Source organism: Pinus tabuliformis, chromosome 3_1, assembly GCF_031772625.1.
Source record: "Pinus tabuliformis cultivar Carrire ecotype Pingquan chromosome 3_1, CPIR1, whole genome shotgun sequence".
Classification (NCBI taxonomy): Eukaryota; Viridiplantae; Streptophyta; class Pinopsida; order Pinales; family Pinaceae; genus Pinus; species Pinus tabuliformis.
Genome location: NC_142301.1, coordinates 448893210 through 448920908, shown reverse-complemented (window position 1 = coordinate 448920908; position 27699 = coordinate 448893210).

Genomic DNA, 27699 nt, shown 5'->3' with positions numbered 1-27699 from the left:
GTGCATCCTTTCACTTCACTCCCTATAGAGAGTGGTTCTGCATGTATGAGAAATATGATGGTGGTGATGTCTTCTTGGGGGATGATAGGAAGGCTAGAATCATTGGTTGCGGAAAAGTAAAGTTGAAGTTGCAAGGTGGAATTGTTAGAACACTTCCAGGTGTTCTGCATATTCCTGAATTGGCCAGAAATCTGATTTGAGTAAGCAAGTTGGATGATGCAGGTGTAAGAACAATGTTCGAAAAGGATACCTGCAAGATGGTTAGGGGAGCACTAGTATTGATGCGAGGAGTTCGGATTGGAACTCTGTACAAGGTGCATGGTAGAACTGTTGTTCATGGGTGCAACAGTTCTATGGTTCCTGAAAGTGGAGTAGAAAATCTAGTGGTATCTAGAGAGAAGACCATGCTGTGGCATCAAAGGCTTGGATGGTAAAGGTATGGTAGAAGGTTAATAACTCTCTGGATTTTGATTTATGTGAAAATTGTGTATATGGGAAGCAGAATCGGGTGGGTTTCCCCTTTGGTGGTAAGAAGGTGAAACAAATATTAGAACTTGTGCACACTGATGTGTTTGGACCTGTGAAGGTTCCATCATTGGGTAAGTTTGTGTACTATGTATCATTTATAGATGACTTCTCAAGGAATACATGGATATATTTCCTTAAGAAGAAATCTGAAGTTTTTGACAAGTTTAAAGAATTTAAGGCTCTGGGGGAAAACCAGACAGAGAAGAAGATAACGGTGTTGAGGTTAGATAACGGTGGAGAGTTTTACAGCAAGGAATTTGAAGAATTATGTAAGAAGTGTGGTATAGCAGGGCAGAAGACTACTCCATACACACCTGAGAAAAATGGAGTTGCAGAAAGAATGAACAAGACGTTGATGGAAAGGGAAAGAAGGATTCTTAGTGGTGCCGATTTAGGACATGAATTCTGGGCAGAGGCAGTGGAGACAACATGTTACCTGGTCAATAGATCACCTTCATCATCGTTGGAGGATAAGACTCCACAAGAGGTATGGACTATTAAGAAACCCTCTCTTTCACATCTGAGGGTATTTGGATGTGATGCATATGTACATGTTCCAAAGGAGAAAAGAACCAAGTTGGATAGTAAATCTAAAAAGTGCATATTTATTGGGTATAAGGATGGATTAAAGGGTTATAAGCTTTGGAACCTAGTAATAAGGAAGGTTGTGTATAGCCGAGATGTGGTGTTCAGAGAGGTGAAAGATGTTATTAAACATCAAGTCCAACCAAAGGAACCTGAGAAGATAGAGTTTGAGCTCAAGGAGGAAGAATCAAACTCTACAATAGAAGAGGAATCAAAAGATGAAGAGCCACAAACTTCAGGTGTGAGAAGATCAGTTCGAGAAAGAAGGAAACCATAAAGGTATAGTCCATTTGCTTTCTGTTCAAAATTTTCTTTATCCATTATTGATGATGGTCCCAGAACTGTGAAGGAAGCAATAGATTCAGAGTATGGCAAACTTTAGAAACAGGCCATGGTTGATGAAATGGCATCTTTGCACAAAAATGAGGCTTGGGATTTGGTGGAGTTGCCGGCTAGAAGGAAACCCATTGGAAACAAAGGGGTGTTCAAGAAGAAGACAAATGCAGAAGGAAGGGTGGAGAAATACAAAGCTCGGTTGCTAGCAAAAGGTTATTCCCAGGTGTCGGGAATTGATTTTGGTGATATTTTTTCTCCTGTTGCCAAGGTAGCTTCTATAAGATTACTGTTATCTATTGCTACTACTTTTGATTTTGAGGTAGAACAGATGGATGTGAAGACAACATTTCTGCACGAGGATTTGGAAGAGGAGATCTACATGAAGCAACCTGAAGGCTTTGCGGTGAAGGGTAAGAAAGAATTGGTATGCAAGTTAAAGAAGTCTCTGTATGGGTTACAATAGTCACCAAGGATGTTGTTTCAAGAATAAGTACCCTAGGGCTTTGGGTTGGAACCCCAACAAAGCAGAAGCAAACTACAACAAGAAACACTCATACAACTTAGGAAATTTTTTTATATAATCAAACTACGTAAGAGTGACTGTACCTAGATTTCCTTTGTTCGAGTGGGTCCCACAGGGTTCAGACCCTCTGAAACTCCCGATGTTCTTCAAACCTGAAAATCATTCAATTCAAACATACATAGTAGTATAAAAGTAAAGCATATTAACGAATTTGACTTTATCTCATATAAACAAATGATTGATCATACATCAAAACAACATTCGTATATGAATTACAACATAATCTGATGCATAAACATAGTTAATTTCGGAAACAAGACAACATTTCTTTTATTACAGTAAGCTATAAATAACATGGAGAGAATTCACTTGAGCCTTCTTCTTCCAGCTCTAAGTGGAACCGTCCTCCGGATTCGTCCTATCCCAGCCTTCAACAATCTTCTTCCATAACCAACACCATGATATCTCAAGCAAGAGGGAGAATATCTATAATCAAGGAAACAAGGGTTTCTTGAAGCTTGGGGAAGTGCATGAGGCATAAGGGATTCATCAGACTGAGTCAGGGATAATATCAGTATAATAAATCTATCTCTTCTCCTCCTTTAGGCCTTCCCATAGAAGTCTATTTATATTTCTCCCAATTAGTTTTTTAGTTGGGAAATAGTTGGGCCATGGGCAATAGGAGGTAATCAACAAGTAAAACCGTGAACTTCGCCCATAATTAAGGAAATTTAAAATTTTAAGTGTTTTAACACATATACACATGTTGGGTATTAACTGATCTTCATGTACACACTTTTATCTTAGGGAAAAGTAGCGTACAGGGAATAAAACACTATTTTTACATATTTGGACCAAGTCTAGTTGGAGGGGTTGCCCTAGGCCATAAACCAAGCATCAAAATACCAAGGGCGGTAAATGGTGTTATAACAGATGTGGTATCATAAATTTGATACATTATATGGGGACTTGGCTTCACCAGAAGCAAAGTAGATCACTATGTGTATTTTAAATTAATTGGTGACCGTGTTATCTATTTGGTCTTGTATGTGGATGATATGTTGCTGGTTGGAAATGGCAAAGAAATTATCCAAGATTTGAAGACCCAATTTTCCTCCAAATTCGACATGAAAGATTTTGGTGCTGCAAACTATATTTTGGGCATGGAAATTAAAAGAAATCAGGAAAAGAGGAAGCTTTGGTTAAACTAGAGGAAGTATGTCGAGACAATACTGCAGAGGTTTAATATGCAGGATAGTAAACTGGTGAAGGTTCCTATTCTTGTGGGTGTAAATTTATTTGTTGAACAATGTCCCAAGACACAAGAAGAAGAAGAGGACATGTCCCGTGTTCCATATGCAAGTGTAGTCAGTAGCCTGATGTATGCGATGGTCTGTACTAGACCAGACATTGCACATGCAGTGGGAGTATTGAGTAGGTTTATGTCAAAACCAGGGAAGGAGCATTGGACAACAATGAAGCGGGTCTTCAAGTATTTGCGTGGCACTAGTGATTATGGTTTGTGCTACCAAGGAAGACAAGGATTGGATAGAGTTTTGGATATTCATGGCTTTGTTGATGCAGACTGGGATGGAGATCTAGATCAGAGAAGATCTACAAGTGGATATGTGTTTAACCTATTTGGAGGTGTAGTCATTTGGATGAGTAAGAAACAATCTATAGTGGCACTATCAACTATAGAGGCAGAATACATGGCAGCCACTCATGCAAGCAAGGAAGCAGTTTGGTTGCAGAGATTGTGTTCAAGTATGGGGTTAGTACAGGGAGCTATAAGGATAGACTGTGACAGCCAAAGCGCAATTTTCTTGGCAATGAACCCTACTTACCATTAAAAGATAAAGCACATTGATGTTCAGTATCACTTTGTGAGGGATATGATAGAAGACAAAAAGGTGTTGCTGGTAAAGGCGGACAATTTGAAGAATACTGCAGATGCATTGACAAAATCTGTGAGCTCTGAGAAGTTATCTTGGTGTAGAGAAACAATGGGCATTGTAGGGCTGGATAAATGACTAAGCTCTCTTGTGGCCCCCTGTGGAAAGAAAACAACAAGTGGGAGAATGTTGGGTTCTGTTATATTCTTTCCACGTCTAGCCTATATTAGGTTGGGCGGACCTACCTATGGTTTTGTGCATGGTTTTCACACATGCTTTTGGACGTGATGGTTTTCAATCCATGGTTTTGGATGCGATGGTTTTTGGTCCATGGTTTTGGATGTGATGGTTTTCGGTCCATGGTTTTGGACGCGATGGTTTTCGGTCCATGGTATTGGATGCTTCTGCATGTATAAATATGTATTGTAACATTGGAAGGAACATAATGAAAAATCAAGTTGGTAGTCCCGGTTTTGGGATATAGGGGAAAATATCTGTGTATATGTGTTATGCTCTCGCATTTTTTATTTTCCGTGTTTTAGAATTCGTATGCAGGTAATTTATGTATGGGGTTAAAACCTACAGTTTCAGAAAAGAAAAGAAAAATATTTTTCTTATATATAAGTTTTCGTAGAACCCAATTAGAGATCACTCTTCATCGAAGAAAATGACTGCATTCATATAGTTAGTTTTCTATTGATTTCTTTTGCGTCATAAAAACATCATCAGTTTCACTCTCATAATTCCCTTGACTTAAAGAATAGATATATAAAATAAAGCGGTTAATAAAATGAAGTAGAAATTTTATTGTTGTCATTAACAAACACCAATAAGTTTAGGTTCATTAGGGCCTTGGATTAGCTGAGTGGAGAGTTAACTCTCCAAGGCCGTTAAAATTACAAAACGTAGAAGTTGAATAAAGAGCGAAACCCAATATTGTTAGGAAGATTGGGAAAGCTCCGTGACTGGGAGTTAAGCATGAGGGAGAGTGAAGAGAAGGAAGAGAGATACCTCCTCTCCTACTTGTTGGATCCTGCCTCACGAATGTTCCGCCTATATTTTGATACGATTTGGTATCCGTAGTTTCCTTTCCTAGGGATCATATTGGTGGTTGCGGAGGGGAATCCCGTGGCATCTCAGGTTGACATTGCATCACATTCAACAATACTTTTGGAGGGTACCCTTGCAAAGCTTGGGTGCTTGCACCAACAAAGGGTGTTCTCTAGAGGTCAGCGTAACTACTTCTGATACCATCGCTAGTAGGCCTGGGGTGTAATTATCCCAGTCTATTTTTGGAAGGCCCTTGATTTTGGCTTTCTTGTATTTTGGTGTCTTGTCCTAATCACCCGGAGCAGAAATAATTGAGAGTTTTTTGATTGCTTATATCTTTAGGGACCTTTTAGAGAGTTCTCTTTTACTCCTAGTTGGCCTAGCTTTAAACTTTTTTGAGTCTTTCAGTAGTTTTATTTAAAATAATTCAAAATGCCTGATCGACTAGCTCATCGGTCTAGGAGACTTCATGGGTTATCACCTACGAGTCTTGAGCCTTTTCCTCGAAGGAATAAGAGAAATACTGCCAGTCATTTTCAACTAGTGGTAGCAAGCGCATCGGAGATTGATCCTCTGGTTGGAGTCATTGATTCACAAGATAGACCTGGTACAAGTACAGAGTTAGAGAGGAACACTCCAGTTCTTTCTCGAGTCCTCTTCCAGTCAGAAGATAATATCAAGCTTGAAGAGATTTCAGAGTCTATTGCAGCTCCTAATTCTCCTCTTCCTTCTAATCATCCAAACGTCTTATTATACGTCAGAACTCCGACCAACAGGCCTTTGAGCCCAGGTTTACATCAATATATTCCTTCGATGGCCACTACTGGAAGCATGGTATCCATGAAAAGTGCTACGAGTATGCAGACTCCTGTATCTGTATGAGGAGGAGGAACAATTTCTATACCTTCTGTTACTCCTAGCACTGCTATATTTGGTTCTACTTCCATTCCATCATCGAGTGGAAGTTTTGAAGTTGTTGCCTTTGGCATTGGCTTTTTCCTTTTTGGAATGCCAACCAATGCGATTCATTCAGTTCTGCTGAGTATTCCATCAGCTACCTCCACATCCATGGCGAGTGGATCAACTTCTTTTCAGGGTTTCCTATTTAGGGGTTGTTATATACCACATTCCAACCCAATTCTGGGATCCATGCCTTTTTCCTTTTCAGGTCAAGGTTATAATCCATTTCAAAGTTGGACAAATCCTGTGGTTAAAGGGTTAGGAGCCGGGAATCAATCTTATTTCTACCAACAGGGGAATATTCCATATTCTTCTATCAATCATTTTCAAAACTTTTCTCCCTACGCTAACACATGGAATCCTTATCAGGGGCTTTCTGCTCCTTTTAACAGTTCTTTAGGGGGTAACTTTACTAGTTACGGAGAACTTTCGGCATGAGTTGTTCAAACTCTGAATTTTGCTGGACTACAAGGGGCTCCTTATGGTTCAGTTGGATCTATGAATTACTTCAGGCAACCTGGTGACTTCAAAAATCCAGGTCATTCTTTTCAGAACATTGGGAGTTCTGCCCACACCGGGTGGAATCCTCAGGGTCTGCCATGACTCCCTTTTCTGGCAACATTAAACTTGCCAGATCTCACTAAATTGACTAATGATCTGATTAGGTATAACCTGGTTTGGCCTCCGGTCCCAACCAAACTTCCCTCTGATATCCCAAAATTCAAGGGGAAGACTAGTGAAGATCCAGGTGACCACGTAACCACCTTCCACTTATGGTGTTCACCCAACTCCCTGATAGATGATTCAATCAGGTTGAGATTATTTCAATGTACCCTAACTGGAAATGCGACTAAGTGGTACATATAACTGCCATGGGGCACCTTCACTTATTTCAACGATTTGGCTACTATCTTTTTGAACCATTTTCAATTGCCTGTCCGATATGATGCCGAAACTGAGCTTCTGGCTAATTTCCAACAAGATCAGGAAACTCACATTTTGTATCATATCTAGGAAAGGAGGAGAAGGAAGAGGCTCATCAAAGCCAATATCCCACAAGAATTCCTTCTAGAATGGTTTCTTAAATCATTACAACCTGAGATCTCTAAGGACGTGTCCCTCTCTAGTGTTTTCACTAAAGAGTAGGCTATTTTCAGGGTCCAGCCATTAGAACTGATCTATTCTCAGTATGGGGTTCTTCAAAAAATTCTACTTGATGCTCTTAGATCCAAGGTGGATATAGCCAAACCGAAGCCAGGTCCCCACGCCAACAAGCTAGTCGGATCAATTAATGTTAACATGGTTAACCTTCTGAATGAATTGCAATAGTTGTCTTTACAAATGGCTTCCTCTATGCAAGCATCAGCATCCACATCTACACCTTCTCAACCTACATCTATAAATGTTGTCCAAAATTCTAACCCCAAAGGAAATCAACAATCCGATAGAAAGAAAAAGGATGAGGCAGGAAGAAGAACTAGGATGGGAAGGGCAATGCAAACAAACTCGGTAATGATGCTGGAAAGGGTAAGAAAGAGTCCAAGAAAAAGGTAAAATTTCCATGCAATTTATGCAATGGAGATCATTTGACTCATCTCTACCCTAAGATCCAAGACGCTCAATGCTTATTAGTGTAGCAGGGGTATTCTAGCTTCCAGGATGTTCTCACTAACCCTTTTCCCCAAGGGCAATAATTACTTGCTGATGCAAATTCTAATGCTGGTACCCCCGCATGGGGAAACCGGGAAGGGGACAATTCGTAAAATGTCTATATGAAGAGCTCACATATCGACGTTGCTATGCGATCGCGTGATTACGGTGAATCAAAATCATCTAAAGCTAAGTCTGCTTCCGATGCCTCAGAGTCGCTCTATATTGAGGGGCCCTCTATTGAGTCTATACCTCAGATGCCGAAAGGCTCCGCGAAGCACTTTATCATTAACCATAATGAAGGGCATCTTAGAACTACTTGATTATAGAAGATCTGGCTTAGAGTCCTTACGCTATGTCAGCATTAGAGGTACTCCAGTTGTGCCCTACCCAAAGGAGTGCTTTGCTCTTGGCAATCGGAGAAGTAGATCCAAAAAATTCTCTTGTGCTTACTTTTGATATGTCAAACTTCAAAAAGATACTTCCCATCATATGGATTTCCAGATAAATTCTACATATCGAAAGACTAACATCTTTCTAACAGTTATATATGAGGGAGCTTCCACATCTATGATGTCCATGTCATGTTGGAAGGCCATTGGATCACCTCAAGCTGTTCCTTCACCGATTCTATTGACGACATTTAATGGACATTATCATAGGCCACATGGGATCATTCTAGCCTTTCCCATTTGTGTTGGGGGAAAGGTTGTAAATATTGAGGTAGAAATTGTCGATGCGAACCTGGGTTACAACCTCCTCTTAGGCAGGAATTGGATTTACGAGATGGATGCCATACTTTCATCATTATTTCGTATCCTTTGTTTTCCTCATGAGGGAAGGATTGTAAAAGTTGATCATATGGATTATTCTCCAGGTGACTCTCACAGATCCTCTAACTCTACTGTTCCATTAGTGGACAATCCCAGGCAACCTATTGAGAATTTAGGAGTTGGGATGTACTCTTCTTTAATGGGTATTTTTTATCTCCCTGCTCCTTCAGCTAGAATCAATGCTATTTCATCCTCTAGGGGACCTTCTCAAAGAGAGTTCTTTCAAACTCATTATTTTTCATACCCTTTGCCTTTACCCTCATCTACCACCACATTAGATGGAGGGTAGGTAGGTGGAATGGAATGTCCTATGTCTGCAGCGGAAATTGCTTACCAGTCTATTGTTAACACTGCAGACTCCCATCCCACTCCTTTCTCACTAGAGGAGTTAGATGGAGATGTGGCTCCGACTTGGACCCTCGATTCAACTTCAGCTCAGGATTACTTAGATACAGTCTTACCATCTGAGGAAGAAATTATAGAAGAAATGATGGGTGTTGATAGACCATAGGATGATTTACACCATCATTCATATTTCCTCCTTCATTTGTGAGAAATTCAGTCAAGTTTGTCCAATCCATCTACTAGTGATGTTCATACAATTTTAAACCCTTGGGCTCGAGCACAGTTTTCTGCCATAGGTAACATGTCTGTTATCTCACGAACTGTACCTGTGAACATCTATAGGAATCCTAACATAATCAAAAATGTCTTCATCAGAGCTAACTATTCCCCTGAGGAAATTCAAATTTACACCAATCTCTTCAAAGTGTTTCGTGATGTGTTTGTTTGGTCTTATGAGGAAATGCATGGAATAGATTCATCTATAGTCTAGCATGAGATCAAGACATACGAAAACACTAAACCTATTCATCAAAAACTTCGACTGGTCAATCCTAGAAAAGCAACATCTATTAAAGCTGAAGTTAAAAATCTTCTTAAGGTGGGCTTTATATACCCTGTTCCTCTGACTGAGTGGGTCTCTAATCTAGTCCCCGTAGATAAAAAGCAAGGAACAATCCGAGTATGTATTGACTTTAGGGACCTAAATAAGGCTTGACTGAAAGACAATTACCCCACGAACTTTATTGATCAAATTATTGATGAATGTGCGGGTAATGAAATTTTTTCGTTCATGGATGGATTTTGTTGGGTGTGGAGCTTGATTATCTTCTGTATTCAAAAGTATCGCCGCATTAGACCCCAATTCGTAATGGGGTGGCAACGCCGCCTGTAAAATATTTTCTGCAGGGGGGGTCTGGGGGGGGTGGCTGCAACCTTTGGGAGCCCCCCCTAGATGGGGGATCGGGGGTAGCGCCCCAGAAGCTAAAAATAGATGTAAAATTGCCTTGTAAAATGTTTTAATTTTGTAGTCAATCTGGGTCGTTCATTAGGCGGAGATCTGACGGTAGAAGTTATGTTTAATTTAGGGTTTTTTTCCCTAGAAGGCAACCCCTCGCTATATATGAGGGAATTGTATTGCGTCTAGGTAGATCTATATTTTGAGTGAGGATGAGAGAGGAGATTGAGAGCGAAGAGGGAATTACAACGGATCTGCTATAGGTTGTATCTCTTTAGTTTGCTGGATAATATAAAAGGTAGTACCGGCTGTTTCTCCATGGACGTAGCCCAAATTGGGTGAACCACATATATCTGTGTCTCTCTTGTTTTATGCGTTTTCTGTGTTTATATTTCTGCAATATTTTATGTGTTCCATTGCTTTGTAATATATAATTTTCTATTAGATTTTATGGTTACAATCAAATTACTATCCATATAGAAGATCAACACAAGACAACCTTTCTTTGTCCTTGGGGTATGTTTGCATAAAAAAAGATGCCTTTTGGCCTTAAAAACGTTGGAGCCACTTTTCAGCTGGCCATGTCTTATGCTTTTCACGACATCAAACACGTTATCGAAGAATATCTGGATGATTTAGCTGCTCGTTCTCGAAAGAGAATTGATCATCCTAAACAACTTCGGTTGATCTTTGAATGGTGTCGTTTTTATAAAATATGGTTGAATCCGAATAAGTGTGTTTTCGCCATCACATCCAGCCGGTTGTTAGGATTCATCATATCTACATAGGGGATTTGTGCTGATCCCTTCAAGGTTGAGGCAATACTTCAGTTGCCTCCCCAGTCTTCCATTCGTCAACTTCAAAGTCTCCAAGGAAAGGATAATTTCTTGAGGAGATTCATAGCAAATTATGCCGAGATTACAAAAGGATTTATGTGTTTTCTTAAGAAAGGAGTCCCATTTTTGTGGGATGATATTGCGCAATGATCTTTTGATGCTTTGAAAAAATCATTAACTTCTGCTCCATTATTGAGTCCACCTGATTATAGCAGAGACTTCCCATTGTATCTTGTTGTAGCAGAATCAACCATTGGTATGGTCTTGGTTTAGGAAGATGATGCTTTCTGTGACCATGTAATCTACTACCTAAGTCGAGGCTTGGTAGGTCCTGAACTAGGCTATTCTCCCATCGAGAAATTGTCTTTGGAAGCTATCTATGCTGTCTAGCGGCTTCGACATTACATTTTGCTTTGAAAAACATTTGTCTTAGTAGCCATCAATCCATTTTAGTTTGTCCTCAATAGGCGAGTGATTGGGGGCAAATATAATAGATGGATTGTCATTTTGCAAGAATTCGATCTTGAATTCATGTTGGCTAAATCTAAGAAATATTTAGTATTTGCAGAGTTGATATCAGAGCTGCCTTGTGAGGAAGAAATTATTCATGAGGAAAATTTTCCCGATGAACATTTATTTCTCATTTCTTCACAAGATCCTTGGTATGGGGATATCATTATATATCTCCAGACTTCGAATTTTCCACCCGCTTTCTCCAAAGATGAGCATAGAAAGTTGCGTCACCTTGCTAAGAATTATGTTATTATAGGTGACACATTATATCGTTGCGGGATTGATTCAATCCTTAGGCACTATTTAACTTTGGAAGAAGCTGAGTTAGTTCTTAATGACTGCCACAGTGGAGCTTGTGGTAGTCATCTATCAGGGCTTGCAACAACCCAAGAAATTTTGCGAGAAGGCTAATTTTGGTCTTTGGTTTTCAAAGATTGTATTGAAGCAGTCAAAATATGCCATCCTTGTCAAGTCTATACTTGGAAAATGCACATGCATCCAACTCCGCTTTTCCTTGTTATCACCGTCGGTCCTTTCACAAAGTGGGGCATTGATTTTACTACTTGTAATCCGCCTTCGGCAGGGAATCACAAGTACATCATTGTAGCCGTAGACTACTTTACGAAGTGGGATGAGGCCATTACTACTTTGAAAAAAGACAGTGAAATAGTAGCCTTGTTTCTCTTCAATCAGGTTATTTCACGATTTGGTATCCCTAAAGAGATTGTCACTGACCATGGAAGTCATTTCCAAAATCAACTGATGTTTGAATTGGCTCTCAAGTTGGGTTTCCAGCAGGAGCATTCATCTCCATATTATCCTTAGGCCAATGGATAGGTTGAAGGCATGAAAAAGTCCCTTAAAATCATCCTACAAAGGATGATTGACAAAGCTCGATCCAATTGGCACATCATGTTGTATCCAGCACTTTGGGCATACCAAACATCAGTTCAAACTATCACTGGTTTTACTCCTTTTCAACTAGTTTACGGGTTGGAATCTATCTTTCCTATTGAATGTGAAATTACTTCTCTTAAGCTAGTTTTTGAACTTCTTCCAAATACTTCTAGTCTTGAGGAACGCCTCGTTCATTTGGAGCATCTTGATGAGCAGTGTCGAGATGTTTCCATAATAAATGAAGCCCATAAAAAGAGGGTAAAAACTCATTACGATAAAGATGTCCATCCTTGGAATTTTTCTGAAGGTGACCTTGTCCTGGTGTATGATCAAGACAAAGACGCCTTGGGGGCAGGCAAGTTCAAATATATGTGGTACGCTCCCTTTATAGTCAAGCACGTTTTGAAAAAGGGGGCTTATGAATTAATTGACTTTGAAGGAAACAAGTTGGCAGAGCCCAAAAATGGGCTCTACCTTAAGACATAATTTGCTTAGGCTTTGGCCGAGCACTTACTTGTTTGTATATATTATATGTTTGTACATATCTATCTAGTGGTTTTAGTGATGTTGATTTTTTTGATCTTATTTTGTAGGTATTGATGAATGATTCAGTATATCTAGGATTCCTCGATAGTGCGAGTAGGCATACCTGCCTTTCTTTCGCGGCTTGGGTAATTTATTATCCATCTAGCCAGTTGATGGTTTCAAGAGGAGTATGTATCAGTCCTACTTCGAATAATATTGCCGAATATACTATTGTTATTAATTTGCTATCCGAAACAATATATCTTGGTATTGATTCGTTAGTGGTTTATTTAGACTGATAACTGGTGGTATCTCAGCTGAATAACACTTATCGGGTACGAGATCCCTATTTGTATCGCCAATTTTTGAGAGTGAGATTGTTGCAACGATCATTTGTTTATATCACATTTGTTCACATTCCACGATCAGAAAATTCATTAGCAAATTCTATGCTAATCAAGCATTAGACTGGCATATAAATCATTCATCAAATTAAAAAACATAAAAAATAATCAAAGTGTCATCTGTATATATCATAATTCCGCCTATATATAGATAGAGTGTTTGTGTCCAAAATACTATACAAAAAATTGGGACAAAATGCCCTACAAAATTTGGGCTTATGCCCATCATCATGTCCAATCATAAAAAGATTTGATCATCTATCTAGCTGGCTCAGGATGAGTAGCCAAAAAATAAACAATGGTATTGGCTACATGCCGGAATAGCCGCACCCAGTCCCTTGGTACTCCTACCACGCCACGCTGCATCTCCTCAGGTGGATCCTCTATGGCTGTCATGGGTACTTGGTGAGTCAGCCTCACCAAGTTCCTTTAAATTGCATGGAGAACTCTCTCCCTCTCAGATGCATCCCCTTCGGCATCTCTTCTGCAATGCCTATGTCTGGGAAATCTGTCAGGTCTCACTGGTCCCACATCTGAAACATGATCAATATATTTTGTAAGTGTCTTGTCTCATCAAAAATATTTTTAAGTTCATTGAAAAAACAAAAAAATCTTAAAAAATCTTAAAAATGCAAAAATTGTTACCTATGCCACCCCATGTTGCATTCGGTGGTAACACTAAATCTAGATCTCCTCAGAAATACATCCTGACATAGGGGTAGTCATTGATTGTGATGACCTGTTGATCCCACCATGTGAAAAACTCGTCATCAAACTTCGTCTTAGACACATCGCCACCCCCAAGGAGTTTCATTAGGTCAGCCCATCTACCCATTTGTGGATCTCTAGGGCTGTTGATAGTTGATAATACCTTGGGTTGAAGCCCAAGAACTTTCTCAAAGAAGAATGAGCATAAGATTGTGCCATATCCAAAATTCTTTGTATGACCCTTCTGAATGGAGGTCAGTTGGTTCTTCATATTGGTCAATAGAGGTGTGCACCAATCAAACACCGTGGTGAGACATTCCACTGCTAGGCTCATAGATACTCGTGAGGCCTGATGTAAAGCAACATAACCATTTACCCTAGCAATGGTAAATAGTAAAATATTCAAGGAAAAGCTCTCTATGTGTTTGATTGGAATCTGACTTCCAATATTTTCAGGATGACCAGCACATTATATGTGGACATAGTCTTCTACAGTAAGACTACCCCTCGTCCTACCAGTCGAATGCACCACCTCTCCTCTTCGAGAAAGACTGGTAATAAAGTATATATCTTCGATATCATTCCTTAGGGGCATTTGATCGATCATGAATGTGTCATCCTCTGCACTCTAGTAATGAATCAAAATCTCAAGCAATCATGTGTTGGCTTTCATATTTGGCATCTTAAATTTTTTTAGCAAGCCACACCCTCTTAAAGCATCCAAAGCAATTTGGTCCTCCATTACTCGATTATCTATAGCACTATGCTCCCTTTCTTGCTAGGTGATGGTCATCCTGCCCAAAAAAATGTTTCAAACCGTTATATTTATGTTTTAAAGTTTTTACTCGTGCACACGTGGGTTTCCTTTTAACATAGTCGCGTGTAGGGACCTCGTATACGCGGATTACCTGTATTCAACCCACGTGTATGTAGAGTTGAAATTTTTGACATATTTTCGTACAGTCAAAAATTGAAAAAAACTTTTAAAAGGTATCACAAATAATTACAAGTAGGATACAAGGGTTACTTGGAGGTTTTGGAGTGATTTGAACAGTTCAATTGGTCAGAGGAAGCTTGTTTGGGTTTGTCTCCACAACTCCTTGCTCAAAACACAAATGAAAAAATTGTGACTCCAAAAGTCCTTATATAAGTTGAAGAATAAAAATTATTTTTTCAAAATTTGATTTTTCTCTTATGGAAATTTTGGATACTTCGTCGAGACATCATTTTGGTCCCATGAACGTAGACCCATCATGGCAGGTATCATTTTTTGAGTGGAATATAGGTTAGAGAATACCACTTTCTGCTGCATTTTTGATACTAGCCTCCATACTGTGATACATTAGCCATAGGGTCGACCCCATCATATCTTGGTTCAAAAACCATTTTCACTCGCCAACTTTAAAAATCATGATGCGATGGTAGAGACAACCTTTACATGGGCATATTAGTTAGATCCTCGCTGAAATTGGATGCCCATGCTGCTATATTGAGTAGGCTCGGGAGTCCTCTTTAGTCCTGCCATGACTTGTGCGTTGAAGAATCATTCTCATTCTTCTGCGCTACTTTCTAGCCTTATACCCTAGAGGATCCTTTGCGTTGAGTTGTACTACTGCATTACATATTGACTACTTGCACCTTTTGGGCTTGAGCCAACTTCACTTGGATTCTTGTTTAAGACACTTATCGACCATGTCTTATGCAAAATCAACCTTGCAATCATTTAGCCTCTACAACTTGACACACCCTTATACCCGTGGAAAGAACATCCCTTTGAGTGTCCTTGACTAGTTTCGCCACCTTGCATTGAGCATAGGAATGTTCCCCTCTCAGGAACTAGAGCATCTAATTTTTCAACACTCGTTCTTTCCACTGTACTATAGCTTTATTTATTCTTTTTTGAGCTTCATATAAAAGAAAAAGACAAACAAAATTATATATTCCAAAAAGAGCGGGAACGGGACATTATTTCCATATTTTGATGGTAGCTAGAGTCAGTCGTGTCGCCCTTGAACAAAGCACTCAAAATAAAGTCTTTCCTCCATTGGCGTGGGCTTTAGTTTGACTTAGGAGAGCCTTAACCTTGTTATCGAGTTAGTCCTCCTCCAATTGGTTAACTCATCCAATCATATAGAGAGTTTTCTTATGCCTCCTACATGACAAACTTATACAAAGTTATCATATGATGCCATGTAGTCGCAGTTGAGTCGTGCTTTTGTTGAAGGGAAGTAAACCTGAGTCAACCTCTCTGTGGTGTCTCCTGACCTATGTTTTAGTCAGTCATCCCTGGTTATCAACATCATGTTCGTTATCACATCAGTTTTATTGGTCCTTTGCTCGTGCCAGTTTCAGAAGGTTTCCATTGAATTCTTGTTGGCGGGTCTTGTCCTTATCGACTACGAAAAATTTCTCTAAGGGCAGATCTAGAGCCACACCCTAGTCCTATTTTCATTATTGATAGGTCACCTTGTGCTCAATATTGATCAGTAACATGGGTTCTAGGTGGTTTCCCTTGTGTTCGACATCAACTTTCATTATCACACATTGGGATTCATGTAGTGCCTTGGTTTCCATTTGACCCTATTGGTGGATTCCGCGCCTCTGTGTTAGCTTTAATTATTGGTTGGTTCATAGGGTTTCTATCATGTGCTAGCCACATCTTGTGTACACCAAAAATGTGCTTCAGTTGGGTTACTACATCTTTTTTTGTCTGATTCCTTCCACATTATCGGCCAACAGGTTACACTAGCGCTAGATTGATGAAGGATGCCTTAATGCCTTCCTTTTAGCGGATCTTTTCCCATCGAATTCAACTCATTACTATGGGAAAGAGATCTAGAGTCCATTTGGCAGTACCTTAGGGTTTGTAGTCATTAGTGGCAGATTCCTTCACTATCGACAGTGGGAAAACATCATTGTCTCTTGACTGATAGATTCTTTCAAGTGTTCGACTGCAACTCATTTATTCACACTTGTTATATTGTACCGGGTATCTTGACTCTCATCATCATTATAGGTGATTAGTCTCGCGATTTTTAATGGTATACATCAATGACCGGTAATCAAACGATTTCTCACATGGTCGACTTCAGGTCATTCATCCCCATTGTGTAAAAATGTACCATGGCGGTTGGTGAAGACCTCAGGTTTGCATCATCATGTGTTGGTTCACTTGTCAGTTTCTCCTATTTCTGCTAGTTGACACCATCCACAATATATGTTGCAGTTCCTTACAAGTGACATCTTATATGCTCGCACTCGAGTTGCAGTGTAGTACCATTTATTCCATCATGTTCACTTGGTACTATTTGGATTAGTTTCTTGACTTCAGTGATCAACTCCATACTTTAGCATCATTGATCAACTCTTTATATGTGATATTCAAACATCTACCTTCTTGATTATGATCAGATGATCCATTATGTATTTTCAGTTCCTTTATACTTATATGCATATTGGATCCACTTTTGTACTTGACATGCAGACATGCTTTACTATTTATGAGCATGGGTATGCCCGACTCAGACAACAATTTCTTTCTGATCTCTTTCAATGGCTTGGTAGGCTGAATTTTGTTTAACTCCTCCTCGGTCTCAGCATGATTCCTTCCATACACTTAATACATTTCGATCATCATGTACCCCTTATGACCTCATATATTAGGGGGCATCTATTATAGCACCATTTACCACTCTTGGTAGATCTGATGATCTGATTATGGCCTAGGGCAACCTTTCCTTCTAGACTTGGCCCAAAATCTAAAAAACAGTGTTTTATTCCCTATACGCTACTTTTCCCTGTGATAAAATCGTGTACACACGCGTCAGCATATATCCAACCCATGTACATATGTTAAAGCACTTAAAATTAAATAATTTTCCTTAATTTCGGGCAGAGTTCACGGGTTTTACCTGTTACTCACCTCCTATTGGTTGTGGCCCAACTGTTTCCCAACTGAAAAAACTAATATGGAGAAGTATAAATAAACTTCCATGGGAAGACCTTAAGGGGGAAGATATGAGATATTGATACTATAGTGAGATTATCCCTGATCGAGTCTGACGAATCCCTGTGCCTCCTACACTCCGCAAAACTTCAGGAAACCCTTGTTTCATTGTTATAGATATCCTTCATATTCCTTTAGATATCCTTGTATTGGTGATGGAGGAAGATTTCTGAAGGTTGGGAAAGGACGGATCTGGAGGACGGTTTCGCTTGGAGCAAGAGAAGGACTCAGGTCATATTTCTCCACTTTACTTGTAGCTAACTTCAATAAAAGGAATGTTATTCCGTTTCCGATATTAAATATGTTTATGCATCAAGTTATGTTGTAATTCATTTATGAATCTTATATTGATGTATAATTAGTCATTCATTTATATGATTTAAAGTTAATATCATGAAAATGTTTTATGTTTCTACTGCTGTGCATGTTCCAGTTGAATAATTTTCAGGTTTCAAGAACATCGGGAGAAGCTGAGGGTTTTCACCCTGCGAGATCTACCTAAACGAAGGACATCCAGGTAAGGACGCTCCTATATGGTTTAGTAGAATAAGCATTTTTGTTGATTTCCTCAGCATTTTGTGTTGTGGTTTTTGCTCTGATCTGTTGGGGTTCTCAACCTAAAGACCTAGGGTGGTTTCACCCACAACATCCTCCTTTGTCATTGATGGAAATATTCTTTCCCATTCAAAATTCTCTCCCCCTTTGGCATCAATGGCAAATGGGGTGCCCAAGTACTCCCCCTATCAAGCTTCTACTCTTCTTCATGAATAGTATATCTTCATGGGTATGTTACTCCCCCTATCATAGTGCTCTTATTTTTACTCAAGATAGAAGGATTGATGCCTTATCATTAGCTAGCACATTATCCCCTCTTCATGTCTCAAAAAAATACTTTATCATGGCTTCAACAATGCTTAAAGATGATCCTATTCAATGATTCCAAAAATATTCCAAATAGCCACACACCAAATGTTCAAGTCCAAGTTTGTATGCTTCAATCTGTATTCTATTGTCTCCACAGTTAGAATTAAGAGGCCTTCATAGTCTGAATCAAGAGAAAATGCCACTGAAATTGTCTTTCTTGCTATCTCTCTTCAGATCTGCGTTCCTTTGTATCTTTGTGGTTCTCCTTAAGTCACTACCATCCAACATTTCAACATCATTGCATTTGGATGAAATGGTGAGAGGTTGTGCCTCATTGTTGCTCTTTTCTAAGTGACCAGTATCAACTTGAGATATATTCGACTACACAACATTCTCCTTTCTACATTCCTTTTGATGAGCCCTTTTTTGTGTTCTTGCAAGTTATCTCCACTACCAGATTTTGATATCCAATCTGTGACTATCTTTTAAATTATTTCTACTGATTGACAATTGCTCTTGCTTCAAGATCCATTCCCAGATGTATTTGTTTGTTTGAAGGTTGCCTCTATTTGTGTCCATAATTTACCTGTTCTTAAATCATATCCCTGAGTTGATACATTCAAATTCTGTAATAATAGCAACATAGTTCTTTGCCCCATTTATTTAGTATTAGATGGCCTTCTCTACTGCTCCAATTTCTACTTAGTAATCAAGTAGAAAAACATCTTCAAAAATAGTCCATTGGATAGATAAGAGATCATGTTCTCCAATGGATTGTTCCTAAGAAATGATCTATTAAAGAATGATTGTTAATATAGCTCATCAAGGATTTCATAAGGACCCTTTCATGGATAGCTTATGAAATAATGATCAAGAATCACAAGCTCCCCCTAACTCTATGCATGGTCTCCTTTTGGCAGAATCCCATAATAAAAAACTTGGAATATAAAGGATATATTCATCAAGTTAATAACATGTGTTGTTGGCTGGAGAGTTCAGGAGATTTTTGGATTGTATTTTCTTTCTTCTCCATACTTGTGTGACTTTCTTCTCTGGAATGGTTCTAGCTTTTGTAGGAGCCCAAGTCAAGTTACAATCACGTGCCATATGACCAATGTTATGACACTTGAATCATTCTATGCTTTTCATGAATAAGAATTCATGATTTATTCCCGCAAAATTTCTTCTTGGAGATTGTCGGGGACCATAATATCTATCTTTGTGATATGAACTAAAATCTTTTTCCATGTGTCCAAAGTTTGTACAAGCATAACAATAACCAAGAAATAAAATTTGGTACCTTGAATATGGATATTTCCTTGATGTACTTCTGAAGTCTTTCTGCCTTGAGATTCTTTGATGATATTCATTATCTTTTTTATTATTGACACCATCTGCAATTCTTCGTGGAGTAAGATTTCTTCCATAGTTTTCTTGACTCTTCTCCTTGCCTTTTCTGGAACTGGGAGCATCAACATTTCTTTCTGGCTTCCTCACATTCTTGTTGTTTGAAGAATTATCATTCTTTCTTGAGGATTCACCTGTATAACCAAGACCTGATTTATCAAATGGAGATTTTTGATGACTGAGCATGTCATCCAAGGCTTAAGAGCTCTTCAAGATTTTGTCCATTCCTTCAACCTTTTTCTTGAAGGAGACAATATCTTCTTCCAATATTTCGCAATCATTATTCTTCTTAGCAAGTTGTTTCTCAATCTCTTCCTTGATACAAGTTGCTTCATTTGCTTCTATTTTAAGGGAGATGATATATGACTTCATTTTGAAGATTTCTTCATTTTCTTTTGCTAGACTTCTCTCCATTTCTTCCTTGATACTTGTAGCTTTACATGTTTCGGCCTTGAGAAGGTTGATGTCAGATTTTAGTTTGAATATTTTTCATCCTTTTCTTTTAGTTGACATATCATGGTCTTTCTTTCCTTTTCTGCTTCATCAACCTATCCTTCTATGGTTTCCAATGCTTCCATCATCTTCTCCACTCCTAGTCCTAGTTTTCTTGCTTCTTCTACTTGATATTTAAGAGAGGAGACCTCTTCCTTGTATTGAAAAATCTCGGTTTCAAGTTTGTTCAAGGTTGTGTGCCTTTGTTCAAGGTGTCTTGACAAGTTATCTTCCTGTTTCTTTGCATTATCCAATTTATTTGTCATGGATATGACTTCTTCATGATGCTTTCTTTTGTTTTGATGAAATTCCTCCTTAAGATTGGCAAGCACTTAATCCCTTTCTTGTACTTGAATCTTGACAAGTTCAACTTCCTTCCTTGTTTGGTCTTGGTCACCAGCTAGTGCTTTCTTCTTAAGTTCCTCATTTTCCTTTTTCAACCTGATAATATCTTCCATGGCAGCCATAAGTTTACTGAGGAGATCTTCTTCAAAATCCTTTTCATTCTCTTCATCTTCTAGGTCTTCTTTAGCGTTGATGTCATCATTCTTATTTTCAGCTTCTGTTTTGGATTTCCTTCTTAGTCATCGTCAATGATCCTTTTGAGTGAAGGTCATGAAGTTTGTGCCATATACCCTTTGTTGACGAACACTTTTCTAAATTTTCCTTTATAGAATCTGGTATCCCATTCAAGATTTCCTTTCTTGCTTTTGCATTGTACTCCTTGCATTCTTCATCCATCATTTTATTAGCAATCACTGATTTCCAGAATTCAATGCCTTGAGTCTTTAAGAAATTCCTCATTCTTGCTTCCCATATATCAAAGTTTCCAATGAACAATGGAGCCTTCACAAATTGATTGATCGCAACTTCGGTGGTTGAGGGAGACACATCTTTAGGAGGAATGGAGTCTTTCTTCCTTGGCTTCACCATTTGTGTTCTAATTGATCAACCTTCAAGTTGTTAGGCTTTGCGTGAAGGAACTTGGCTCCGATACTAATTGTTGGAAATACTAAGGGGGGGTGGGTGAATCAGTATTCCTTTTCAATTGTTACTTTTACTAGTTAAATCAATTATATTTAGAACATAAAATAAGAAATAGGAATAAATTATTTTATTAATATAATCTTTATAATGAATCAAGTACAATATATAGGGATCCAACCCTTGTTGAAGACACCAATGTTCAATTCTCGAGGCTCCAACCCTTGTTGAAGACACCGATATTCAATTCCCGAGGCTCCAACCTATTGCCAAGAACCAACTTCGTCTTTTGTGAGGCTCCAACCTCTAGGGCATCGACCCTATCTTCTCAAGGCACCACCCTTGCATTTAGAGGCTCCAACCCTTAGGGCACAAACCCGTCTCTGGTATAGGATCTTGCCTGGTTTCTTGAGGACACCGATCCTCTAGGGCTCCAACCCTATCCTTCAAGGCACCTACCTTGTTTGTTTGAGGCTCCAACCTTCAGGGAACCAACCCTCTGGGCTCCAACCCACTGCTATACTTTGTCTAGATATGTTTTATAGTAATTCACGGCTCCCAAAATCTTCTTCACTGAGTTCTTGTCAATCTACAGCTTCACTGTAGTCTCCATACTACATCATTAATGACAACCTTATCTCATAAAAGCTATCACCATTTCTCTTTATTATACCCAAGAAAAATCTCCAAGTCACATCATGATGACTAATACATCGTGGTATTCAATAGTCTCCACACAACTTCAATGTGTCTATTATGAACTGCACTAAGATCTGCACAAAGACAACTCTCTGTTTCAACCATCTATCCTAACTGTCACAATAACTGCTTTGGGAGGGAGGCTTCAGGAGTAACTGCTTCAGAGGAGTGATGGTTGCAGCTACAGGTTTTGTATTCAATTAAAATGACCCTATCTATATAGTTCTTTCAACAGATCACGAGTTGTGCTTCTACATATTCATTCTAGGTCTGATCCTTTCAATGAATAACCTAGTCAATAGAATGCTCAACCTTTGGCTTCCTTCTTCTTCTGCTGGACCTTAATCTTCCTTCTATGCTTGCTCAATCTTCAGCTTCCTCTTTTGCTCACTCAACCTTCGGCTTTTGTCTTTCTTGTTCCTTCATGTTCATGAGTTGTGAACTGTCCTTCGTCTCAGTGATAGATTCCCGAGCTCAATTCACTTCTCGAGGTGGAGCGTTTAACTTATATACATACATACATACATACATACACACACACACACATATATATATATATATATATATATATATATATATATATATATATATATATATATATATATATATATATATATATATATATATATATATATATATATGTATGTATATATATATATATGAATCTCATCAATACCCAAAAGACATGTTCATTGGAGGAGAGGCTGACTTGTGTATGGGGTCGCACATTACAAATGTATCATAAAGCTGCTTATTTATGAACATTCGTATTATAATAGATGTCTAGCGGTCCCACATGCCACATCACTGCTTAAATCACAATCGCAACTTCATAAAACTCCCGCAATCGCAACTTCGGAGGTCTGCACATAACATTTCCAATCCCCTACTACTGACGGAGCGGATGCGATATGATATTGAACAGTTGTTAATAAATCCTCTAGGTCCACAACTCTATCGCAATCGGCGGTTTTGAATGTAGCATCCTTTTATGGCTTGCGATATGCGATGGATGTGATATTTCTTTTAGAGTGTATTATAATGGTGCAGCGGGTCCGCAATATTATATCGCAATTGGCGATGTTTTTGTGTGACATATCTTTAAGACTTTATGATACATAACTTCCGATGTGGCAGATGTGATGTTTCATTAAGGTGTATTATAATGGTCTAGCGGGTCCGCAATACTCATGTTGCAATCGGGGAATTCGAGTGGTAACACATAATAAATTCGCTGATAAAGCCGCCGATATATTAACTCCGATGCACTGTGGACTTTTGTTAAAAATGTTTTATTACATGTGTTTTTAACTTTAAAGAGTTTCCATGGTTTAATATTTGGATGCTCCTTAACTCCTCCTATATGTTGACTCCTCTGATATGTTAACTCATTTGATTATGTTAACTTCTCCGATATTACTCCGATATTTCATGTGATATCTCTGATATGGCTCTTACTCTTGGTACTTGCAATATTTCAATAAAAACATAATGTAACCGACTCTTACCCTTGGCTTGGCTTTCCTGTGGCTCCTTTGTGATTTCTGATGGCTACTCTTTGATGGCTCTTGTTCTTGTCTTCCAATGGCTTCCCTAATGGCTTTCCTCGGTTTCTTGCTCCTGTTACTTCAAGGATATGCTTCTCCTTGACTTTCCTCCTTGGGTCTACTGCTTCTATTTTTTCTGTATATATATATATATATATATATTCATTCCATATGTTGTATTCAGTCCTTGGGTCCTTCATGGGCAACATTATGATCACAAGTATTTTCCATCTCAAACACTGCCATATTGACATCAATGACAACCTTTATTAACAATATCTAGTTCAAATATAATATCTTTTTTTTTTCTATATTTTTAGATATCTACTTGAAGGAAGTCAGGGTTCCTGAATGCTCCTGAAATCAAGTCAGTTTAGAATTTCTACTATGAATTTGTTTCTTTGAGGTTTGAAACTGTGAAACCTAGACCTCATTCAGGAAAAATATTTGGGAACATATGATTCAAATTCTATCTCTTGGTTTTCTATAATTTCATACATATTCTCTAAGTAATTTTAGGTTCCTGAATGCTCGTGAAATCAGTTTCTAATATGCCAAATTGGAATTTTCGCAATAACCTTTTTTTGGGGAAGTTTCATATAGTGAGACATGAACCATATAAAGAATAAATATTAGGGAACACCTTCTTAAATTTTCATAAAAAACAAAAGTTGCACATTTATATTTATACCTTGTAGAATGTAAGGTTTGTGAATGATCCTGAGATAAATTTTAAATACTAGGTCAACTTGGTATTTTTGCTATATATTATTTTCTATGACTTTCCATATTGTGAAATATTCAGAAATTTCAAGAGATATACATAAGTACCCAAAGAAAATTTCATAATTATATTCGAATAATTACACATGTGGCTTGGTATACAAGTTCTGCACGTGGAAATAGGCCAAAAATCAATAAGTTTGGGAGGGTTACCATAAATTTCACTTGGAACATTAAATTCTATTCAAACTTGTGGGATTGTATAAAAAAAATATCAAAGTATTACAGTCCAAAGTTTCAGATCCAAAAGGACTCAAATTTCATCGATGTATCAAGAATTGTTTTATCCATTCATATATTATCCAAATTAAGGTACATAAATTACAAGTCACCTAACTATTGATTAAAAGTACCCCTTTCTTTGTGACTAAACGTTGTGATAAATAGGAGTACTATTTTTATTTTCGAACATGCCTTCAAGGAAAGCTACTACACTAATTAAATCTATTGTAGTCTCAACTTTGATTCATGAAAACAGTGTAGACCTAGAATTTAAGCTATATCAATTAGAGAACAAAGTTAGTGAAATAGATGACAGTGCGTTGAAAAATGTGGATCTATTAGGTTATCAAGAAAATATTAAAATATAAGTAGAAAATAAGATCAATGAAAATAAGGAATAAATGCAAATATCTATTAGGGAAGAAATAAAATAATTACAAAGAATTCTATTAAAATATTTCCCAAATAGGGATGTGGAGATACAAGGAAATCATGAACATAAAAGAGAAGCATGATGTTGAGAATCAATCACATATGGGTAATATCCTATCATAATTAGAGAGAATAAATATTGAATCGTAGAATGATAATAATGATTTTTCAATCCAACATCTACATCATTAGGGTTTCAAGTTAGCACCAAGGAACTACTATATTCTGAAAGATTATATGAGGAAGTTTGTTGGTAATGATCATGTAACATGGATATTTCGGAAGGAGAAATACTTTGATCTATGCCAAGTGGAATCCTTACAAAAGGTAAATATTGCACCCAAGTTTTAGAACAAGCCCAACATATATGGTGTCAATTCCCTTGTGAAGGAAAAATGATATTGTTATATCTTTGTCCATTTTTATAGAGTAATTGATAGCACATTATGCATATATTAATGGAAATACATTTTTTATTCAATTAGTAAATATTTGACAAAAAGGTATAGTTATAGAGCACATTCAACAATTCCAAAATTTAGTCTCAATGTAAAGAATATTTCAGAGATTAATTTATCATAGGTATTTATGGGAAATTTAAAGGAAAGCACCCAAATATTGCACATAGTGTTGTCATTAATGACAAAAATATATCATTCGTATTAGGGAGATGTATGGAACAATAGAAGTAGGATCATCCTTGATGATCAAAGGAGCAGTAACGCTTTTTGTGAAGTAGTATGACAACTTAACCTTTCTCGAGGTCTCATTACATGAGGATATGGGTACATAAAGTTATTTTATTTTTTGATGAAGTTAAGATGATCAAAAGGTCTAACAAATAACATGGATGCATAGTGCACATCGACATATTTCCAAAAATATATCGTGCTAAAACAAATTCATCTTGGATGAGAATTTAAGGCCAGTTCAAAATGAAAATTAGTTGAGGCAAACTTGAAAGGCCAAACTAGAGCATCAAACAAAAAAAATTAGTGCGTTAAATTATGTGCAAGTTGAGAGTGGATCCACCATTGAATAGGAAGATCAATGGATACGAGCATGTAGAATAGCACACTGGCTAATGAAGTAAAGATTTTGTAAGTCTCAAATCAATGAATGGTATCCTCAATAAGTTAATGACCGGATGAAGGAAAATATGATCAATGTTTAACTAGTCCATGTTGGGTGGAGTATAGGGTATATTAATGGACCAACATTTAATTGTCAATCCAAGGTTCGTGGACTTCGAGACACAACACTAGAAATGTTAGATAAGGACTTTGGGAACATGTAAAAAAACCCTAATCTATTGAAAAACTACTCATACCTTGAGTTACTGCACTAACCAATCCATTGTTCTAATCGTGCACTAAAAAAGATTCATTAGAAAAAAAACCCTAGCTATTACAAACACTAATCCTACAACATTTGGAAGAAAATCCTAATTATTGATCAGTTGAAGACAAACCCTACCGATTGACAAACCATAACTATTGAATTGCAAGTTGATGAGCCCCAGTATTGCAGCAAGAATGTTGCAACTCCAAAGCTACCAAATTTACTTTATCAACCTAGGGTTTCATACAAACTTAGAGGTGATAGTGTTGTATACACAGTAGATGCATTATTCTACCCATGCCACCCTCAACTGGGTCACTTGATCATTAGGGTTCCAGATCATTCCTCTACTAAAATGAAAGGAGTCTAACTACTGAAAGAAGAATGTGAAGTCTAGTCCTAGTGCAGAGAAAGTAAATGCTTTTACACTCAGAAGATGAAAGTTGTCAACTTGTAAATGCTATGAAATGACACTAATCTTATGCTACTTTACGAAATGAAAAATATGCTAAGTTAAACTCAATCATCTAGCTATTAGGGTTTCCTGAAAACATAAGATTATTTTACCATTTCATAGTTCAAGAATCCATGCATTGACTATGTAATTCACACTTGCATAGTAAATAAATTTCTAATTGTTGAATTTGGAAATCAAAGAAGCAATGCTAGCTGATCTTGCAGGAAGGAAAAAGAGTGAAAGGACTGGTCTAGGTGGCACTTATGGTTATGGAGTCCAAGTTGAGGGGTGGAACTACTCCTAAGATAGGCTAAGCTATCATTGTAGGTAAAAATAGGGTCAAACCAAGCTTCTACAAGTGAGCTATAGGATGTTGCTACAGGATGTCCTATATTGCTACAAGATATCCTGAAATCCTACAAGAAGTTGGATAAGAGGTTTTGGAGAGTAATAATGGTGATATGAAGAGTTGGAAGGGTGTATGATAGCTAGGTATAGTGTGGGGAAGGTGATCTTCACCCTTAGCCAAGCCCATTACTTCGAGAAGGTCAGGTTTGGCTAAGATGGCTTGCTCATGGTGACTTGGAAACAAAGGTTTGGAACATGGGTTGGCATGCATCAACAAAAGCGGGAGAGGACCTAAATGTAGCTTGTGAAAAGGATCCTTTCTTGCAGATCAAAAATACTGGCATACCACTTACACTTATTACTTTTCATTTACAAATTATTTTATGTCAATATGGAAAAGATGAATTGAATTTGGAAAAAATAATATAACCGCTACTAAGAACTTGACTGATGAATTAAAATATATTTTGAGCTATAGAAATTAGGAGAAGAAAAATAAGAAGTGTAACTCTTTCCAATTAATTATAAACAACCATCTAACTAATACTACAACTTGACTGATGCAATTGACAAG